We start from the raw sequence: 8,871 nt of genomic DNA, 5'->3' as shown, positions 1-8,871 counted from the left end.
CATAATTAGAGCTGTGGCCCGTGTGAAAAATATAACAAAACAGAAATTATGATCTATATTATACCATTTAAGTTTTGTTGATATTAAACTACCATAAACTATCAAAGACGCCGTCTACAAATTCCGTGTTTTGTGAGATTGAGTTTAGCGCTATGTTTTAACCAAGTGCGTGCAGCCTTGCGCACAACTGGCCCAAGCCCAAGGACAAGTTGCCAAGCTAACGTGTACAAACATTTAAGTTTGACCTTTCGGATATTTCGCTTATATATATTTCGCCATACTTCATCAGAAACGAACATTAGAATTTATCTTGCTTGGACAACATATCAGCTGCTTGGGCAACAGGAAAATATTCACTAATTTTGATTTGGGCTCCTTTATTAGGAAATTACACTCCGGATATTAAATTGCAATTATGCATGGTCATTGCACCTTGAAGCCTGCCAGCTAGAGCGGCAAAATGAACAAATTTGAAATGGCGCCTATCAACTGTTTATGCGTATATGAGCGCGCGGGTAAAGATCTTTACCAGTAATTTCGCAAAGACTAAACCAAATATTTGCTGGATATTAACATCTATATGGAGAAGTCAAGGCGTTTTACCCCTGCATATAAAGGTATGAGACTATACGAAACATTAGCTATTATATAAGGCAAGTCATGACTGGGCATACTTTATTAGGCGCGCTTGCAATTATTATTTCCCTCCCAGCATTGAAATCAGGCTTATCGATGAAATCATCAACAGAATTCGTATTACGGTTGGCTCGATTTAAAGTTTTTTTTCCTTGAGTGTGTTTGCCTGGCTTAACTGTAGCTCTCTATTGATCCATGCATATATCGAAATATGACACGCATTCGAAGTAAGATTTCATATAGATGATCATGCAATTGTATATAACAAGACGTTCTCAATTGCATTTTATATATATATGCTAACGCGAGTAAAATGGAGTCGGATATAAATGCGCACTGCAATATAATCCTTTAGATTACTTGCTAGAATATATGGGGGGAATGAATATAGTGACCACCAATAATTTAGTTAGATCACAAGTATTAATTAGCGACTTGTTATACTGGTTAAAAATCATAACACATGCATATGTGATCGTATGGTCACAAAATATGTAACTAATATGAAAAAAATATGGCGGCAGAAATAGCGACATTGCAGCTTTAGCTTTGCGAAGAAAATATAGCGATGGTGCATGCAATCGACAAAATAGATTATTGTCAAATTTTAAAATATTCTTAAGGTAATGATGCCCTTAGTTGCTAGTGACTTGCTACTGACAGTACTGTGTATAGGCGACATTCCGCGACAAGCTTGACCGCGGCTAAAGCTAGGCTACTGGTGTTGCTGCACGGAACATATTGTGTGCACTAGGTAAATATCCAAGCCTATATTTTAAATATTTTATTACCGCAATGCATTGCTGAAATTGAAATGTGGATTTCATGTGTATAAATGGTGTGGATATTTAATGTAGTATTTATACCAAATAAGTTTTGACAGCATGCAAGCACACGTTACTACGCTGGTTCGCATACAAACGAACTTTGCGTATGCGATATTCTGTATTAATGTTTGGTTATCATCGGTAAACAACTTGATCCTTGCGCTAATTAATTTAATCGTTTGCGCGTCAAAGAGTATAAACAAAAGTGTACAATGGAATCTCTTGTGTTAGTTTAACATAAAGTATGTATCCAGTAGCTGAAACTCAACCAAACTGAGACGGCAATTTTTGTTTACTGTCGGTTTACAGCCGTGTTAAAAAACGGATGCATGCTGTATCGCCTGTATGTCTTTGTTTATATGTCTTTAACCACTCATACATAGAGTTTGTTCGTGGAAAAATTTACAAAACCTGTAACGATGTTGCAAATGAACACGCGCTGAATATTTTGATGGGTATAGTTGCAGATGATGCATTAATTTGACATAACGATGATAATATATACTAATAACTGAAGGCTTTCTAACGATTAACCCGAATTTTGATGCAAAACGCCAATGTTATATGTATATAAAGTATAAAATAATGGGATTTAGGTAGTATAGCTAATAATTTTAGTTAAACATTCAAATGAAGGTATAGCTATTTATGTACACACATACTTGGAACAACACATGTTACTTGTTTGAAAATATTTCCTATTCTTTTAATTAGATAAATTAGTCAATAATATCTTGCGTCAATTATACGCGCAACAGGCGTTCAGACAAATTCGTTAAAACCGTTCATAAACATAAATCGTTCAAACGGCTTCAGATTGAACGTTTATTTATCCGTTCGTATTCTCGACTTTAAACGTTCACATTTTTAGCTGAATTCGTCAAAACGTTTTCTGGGTTCGTTGAAACGTTATTACAGATCGTTCACTACCCGTTCGTTATCCGTTCGTTTTGCCGTTTCAACGAAATATCGTTAACGTACGTTTTCCCGTGAAAGGTCACATATGATCAAATTTGTCAGGGTGAAGCCAGGTTTCTGTAATCGTAAATATATCAAATTCATTCTCAACCACATAGTCTTTGACTAAATTCGCTTTGTTCCGAATAGACCGTCAGTTGAGAAGACCAAAAGAACAAAGCTGAGTAACAGCTGTATCAGGAGTGTTGGCAATGCCTGATAAAGGAATATTGATGAGATTGATTCTCTTAATATAATTTCTGCCATATATATTTACAGGCTTTGGGACACGGTCCGTGATTCTAACAGGGATAGCTTCCTGATGATTTGCAAGATGATAGTGATTGTATAGTGTGGCGGTGGTGTTTGCGAAGTAGGTATTATAGCAAATATTCCTATAGGTCATATGGAACAACCAACCTTTCTGTAGATTCAACTGCCCAAGCATCGAACTAAGCTCCTCAGGATTATTAGCGGGTCGAAACGTGTTCATCAAACGTAACTGCTTTCGATGTTGATACATCTCATCCGACTGATTATTATCAAAAGATTGAGGACCAGGATTAGGCGAAACATCCACACACATTGTTAGATCCTGCTTGAAGGCTTCGTACACAGGACTAGACTAACAAATCCATGTTTCGTTTCTTTAGCAATCGCAAATGAGACTTTGTATTTAGATTCAAAACCAACTCGTTGTATGTTGACCCGACATCGAAAAGCAATATCTCCACAAATACTCAAGGTTATGCCATCCGCAGCCAATCCATCCAAATCCGTGCAATTAGTACTCTTAAATGCCATATTAATTGGTCGAGATGTACGAAACTCGTTAGATGAAATAAATATCATAAAAAATATATAGAGCTGCCGACCAACCGACATATTGGTCGTGAATTAAGCAGTACGAAAACACAATATTCATTTCCATACACCAAAAGATGGTGATTCAATTATAACATCACGTTATCAGCTTTAGAGAATTTTTTTAAAAACTTGTTTAACGAATCGGATAGAAGCAAACGGGAACGAGAAGAAGAAGAAGTTGTGAAATCATTGTAAGTGTGTTTATTTCTATTTAAACCCGACACCTTTACTTGTTCAGGGAAAGACATATTAGAGTTTTTTACTAGTAAAAGCTATGTACACACACCTTGGGTGGTGGTGGACAAAATATTGAATCATTGGTTATTTTTATTCTAGATCACTAGCTGCCTGTGAAGGAACATACAAAATTTTACTAGAATGCTACAAAAACAGCTGGATTGAAGGTTGTCAAACTGAAATGGTCTCCCAAGTGGCAAATCGATTGCTCGAATCCTACCATAACCGTGTTTCATTATAAATCTGTGAAAAGGATAAAGTAAATTAAATGAACATGGCCGTTCAGCACAAGTACTTTTAGTCGATTGGAGAAGACAATTGTCTCCCATGCGGTAAATCGATGGTTCGAATCCTACCATAACCGATTTTCATTATAAACTTCGTCAAAAGAAATACAGTAATTAAATAACCATGGCCATTCCCCATAAGATCTTGTAGTCAGTGGCTAATGCAATTGTCTCCCAAGTGTTAAATCGATGGCTCGAATCCTGCCATGACCTTTTTTCATTATGAACTTCGTGAAAAGAATAAAGTAAACTAAATAACCATGGCCGTTCAGAACAAGACCTTGCAGACTAGTGGCTAAGACAACTGTCTCCTAAGTAGTAAATCGATGTTCGAATCCTGCCAAACCATTTTTCATTATGAACTTCATGAAAAGAATGAAGTAAACTAAATAACCATGGGCATCCAGCACAAGACCTTTTGGTCTAGTGGCGAAGACGATGGTCTCCCATGTGTTAAATCGATGGTTCGAATCCTACCATAACCGTTTTTTCATTATGATCTTCGTGAAAACGATAAAGTAGATCAAATAAACATAGCCGTTCCCCGAAGAACTTGTGGTCTAGTGGCCAAGACAATTTTCTCCAAAGTTTTAAATCGATGTTTGAATCCTGCCAAAACTATTTTTTATTGTGAACTTCGTAAAAGGATAAAGTAAACTAAATAACCATGGCCATCCACCACAAGATCTTGCAGTCTAGTGGCGAGGACAATGGTCTCAGAAGTGGTAAATCGATGGTTCGAATCCTACCATAACCGTTTTTCATTATGAACTTCGTACAAAGGGTAAAGTAAACTAAATAACCATAGCCATCCAGCACAAGACCTTTTGGTCTAGTGGCGAAGGCGATGGTCTCCCAACTGTTAAATCGATGGTTCGAATCCTACCATAACCTTTTTTCATTATGAATTTCGTGAAAGCGATAAAGTAGATCAAATAACATAGCCGTTCACGCAAAGAACTTGTGGTCTGGTGGCTAAGACAATTTTCTCCCAAGTGTTAAATCGATGTTCGAATACTGCCAAAACTATTTTTATTATGAACTTCGTGAAAGGATAAAGCAGACTAAATAACCAGGGTCATCCAGCACAAGACCTTACGGTCTAGTGGCGAAGACGATGGTCTCCCAAGTGTTAAATCGATGAGACGAATCCTACCATAACCGTTTTTCATTATAAACTTCGTGAAAAGGATAAAGTAAATTAAATAACCATAACCGTGCAGCACAAGACCTTGTGGCCTAGTAACGAAGACGATTTCTCCCAAGTGTTAAATCGATGTTCGAATCCTACCATAACCGTTTTTCATTATGAACTTCGTAAGAACGGTAAAATAGATCAAATAAACATAGCCGTTCACCCGAAGAACTTGTGGTCTTGTGGCAAAGACAATTTTCTCCCAAGTGTTAAATCGATGTTTCGAATCCCGCCAAAATTATTTTTTATTATGAACTTCGTGAAAGGATAAAGTAGACTAAATTACCAGGGTCATCCAGCACAAGACCTTGCGGTCTAGTGGTGAAGACGATGGTCTCCCAAGTGTTAAATCGATGGATGAATCCTACCATAACCGTTTTTCATTATGAACTTCGTGAAAAGGATAAAGTAAATTAAATAACCATAACCGTGCAGCACAAGACCTTGTGGCCTAGTGGCGAAGACAATGGTCTCCTAAGTGGTAAATCGATGTTTCGAGTCCTGCCAAAGCTTTCTTTTTTTATTATGAACTTCGTAAAAGGAGAAAGTAAACTAAATAACCATGGCCATCCAGCACAAGACCTTGTAGTCGAGTGGCGAGGAGGATGGTCTCCCAAGTGGTAAATCGATGGTTCGAATCCTACCATAACTGTTTTTCATTATGAACTTCGTGAAAGGAATAAAGTAAATTAAATAACCATGGCTGTTCAGCACAAGATCTTGCATTCTAGTGGCTAAGTCAATTGTCTCCCAAGTGTTAAATCGATGATTCGAATCCTACCATAACCTTTTTCTTTATGAACTTCGTGAAAAGGATAAAGCAAATTAAATAACCATAACCGCTCAGCAAAAGATCTTGCAGCCTACTGGCGAAGACAATCGTCTCCCAAGTAGTAAATCGATGGTTAGAATCCTGCCATGACTTTTTCATTATGAACTTCGTGAAAAGAATAAAGTAAATTAAATAACCATCGCCGTTCAGCACAAGACCTTGCAGTCTAACGGCTAATACAACTGTCTTTTAAGTGGTAAATCGATGTTTCGAATCCTGCCAAAACCATTTTTTATTATGAACTTCGTAAAAGGGTAAAGTAAACTAAATACCATGGCCGTCAGTACAAGACCTTGTGGTCTAGTGGCGAAGACGATGGTCTCCCAAGTGTTAAATAAATGGCTCGAATCCTACAATAACCGTTTTCATTATGAATTTCGTGAAAAGGATAAATAAATTAAATAACCATAACCGTTCAGCACAAGACCTTGCGTCTAATGGTTAAGACAACTGTCTCTTAAGTCGTAAATCGATGTTTCGAATCCATGCTAAAACTATTTTTATTATGAACTTCGTGAAACGATAAAGTAGACTAAATAACCAGGGTCATCCAGCACATGACCTTGCGGTCTAGTGGCGAAGACGATGGTCTCCCAAGTGTTAAATCGATGGTTCGAATCGTACCATAACCGTTTTCATTATGAACTTCGTAAAAGGATAAAGTAACTAAATAACCATGGCCATCCAGCACAAGATCTTGCGTCTAGTGGCGAGGACAATGGTCTCATAATTGGCAAATCGATGGTTCGAATCCTACCATAACCGTTTTTCATTATGAACTTCGTAAGAACGGTAAATAGATCAAATAAACATAGCCGTTCACCCGAAGAACTTGTGGTCTTGTGGCTAAGACAATTTTCTCCCAAGTGTTAAATCGATGTTTCGAATCCGCCAAAACTATTTTTTATTATGAACTTCGTGAAAGGATAAAGTAGACTAAATAACCAGGGTCATCCAGCACAAGATCTGGTGGTCTAGTGGCGAAACAATGGTCTCCCAAGTGTTAAATCGATGGTTCGAACCCTACCTTAACCTTTTCTCATTATGAACTTCGTGAAAACGATAAAGTAGATCAAATAAACATAGCCGTTCCCCCGAAGAACTTGTGGTCTAGTGGCTAAGAAAATTTCCCCCCAAGTGTTAAATCGATGTTTCGGATCCTGCCAAAACCGTTTTTCATTATGAACTTCGTGGAAAGGGTAAAGTAAACTAAATAACAATGGTCATCCAGCACAAGAGCTTGCGGTCTAGAGGCGAAGACGATGGTCTCCCAAGTGTTAAATCGATGGTTCGAATCCTACCTTAACCGTTTTCATTATGAACTTCGTTAAAAGGATAAAATAAATTAAATAACCATAACCGTTCAGCACAAGATCTTGCTGTCTAGTGGCGAGGGCGATGGTCTCCCAAGTGTTAAATCGATGGTTCGAATCGTACCATAACCGTTTTCATTATGAACTTCGTTAAAACAGTAAAGTAGATCAAATAAACATAGCCGTTCACCCAAAGAACTTGTGGTCAAGTGGCTAAGACAATTTTCTCCCAAGTGTTAAATCGATGTTTCGAATCCTGCCAAAACTATTTTTTATTATGAACTTCGTGAAAGGATAAAGTAGACTAAATAACCAGGGTCATTCAGCACAAGACCTTGTGGTCTTGTGGCAAAGGCAATTTCCTCCCAAGTGTTAAATCGATGTTTCGAATCCCGCCAAAACTATTTTTTATTATGAACTTCGTGAAAGGATAAAGTAGACTAAATAACCAGGGTCATCCAGCACAAGACCTTGCGGTCTAGTGGCGAAGACGATGGTCTCCCAAGTGTTAAATCGATGGTGCGAATCCTACCATAACCGTTTTTCATTATGAACTTCGTTAAAAGGATAAAGTAAATTAAATAACCATAACCGTTCAGCACAAGACCTTGTGGTCTAGTGGCGAAAACAATGGTCTCCGAAGTGTTAAATCGATGGTTCGAATCCTACCATAACCGTTTTTCATTATGAACTTTGTGAAAAGATAAAGTAAATTAAATGACCATGGGCGTTCAGCTCCAGATCTTGTAGTCTATGTGATATATATATTGAATATTTAATTAGGCTGTAAGATATAAATATGCATGCGTAATTAGCAGCGTTGTTGGCTTGCTGGATGATGCTGTAACATAGAATAAAACAGAGAATAAAACATTTTATGAAGACTAGATCAATCTGTATCAATCCGTATCAGAGACAAGGCATATACACTACAATTGGGCTCACTGAGGAGAAAGTCAGGGCTGTGGTGAATGCTACGGAGCCGAAAACAGCCTCTGAAGTTCGGAGTTTTCTTGGTCTGGTAAATTTCTGTAGTCTGTTCATTCCAGATTTAGCTATAACGGCTGAACCTCTGCGGAAGTTAACCAGGACAACTACACCTTTTGTTTGTGGTAATGAACAGAATAAGGTGTTTCAAGAGCTTAAGAATACGATGTCTACAGCTGATTCATTGGCTTTTTTTGATAAAGATGCAGAAACGTCGATAATCTCAGATGCTAGTCCTGTTGGTCTTGGTGCAGTGCTTGTGCAAAAGCAACAAAATGTAATGAAGGTTGTGGCATATGCTAGTAGATGTCTTTCTGACATGGAAAGGCGGTATTCTCAGACGCAGAAAGAAGCATTAAGTATAGTATGGGCTTGTGAGCGTTTTCATGTGTATTTGTTCGGGATTCACTTTGAGGTTTTGACAGACCATAAACCATTAGAAGTGATTTATTCCAAAACCCATAGGCCCTCTGCACGAGTCGAAACGTGGGTTCTGAGATTGCAGAATTATGATTTTACTGTTAAGTATCTTCCGGGTCCAGAAAACATCGCGGACACGTTGTCTCGGAAACAGTTGTTGAAGAAATCGATCGAATCCAGCGGTAATGACTGTGAAGTTTCGCGTCAAAACGGATAGCTATCGCCTAAACCAAGAAGGCAGTGTTGGCCTGCTAAACGTTTTGGTGATTATTTACTATATAAGTAATTCGTAGTACTTTATGATACCTTATAG

The sequence above is a fragment of the Dendronephthya gigantea genome, unplaced genomic scaffold (assembly GCF_004324835.1).
Source record: "Dendronephthya gigantea isolate DGI-Jeju-01 unplaced genomic scaffold, DenGig_1.0 000591F, whole genome shotgun sequence".
In the NCBI taxonomy this organism is placed as follows: Eukaryota; Metazoa; Cnidaria; class Anthozoa; order Malacalcyonacea; family Nephtheidae; genus Dendronephthya; species Dendronephthya gigantea.
The sequence above is the reverse complement of the archived record's forward strand: the minus strand, read 5'-3'. Positions refer to the sequence as shown.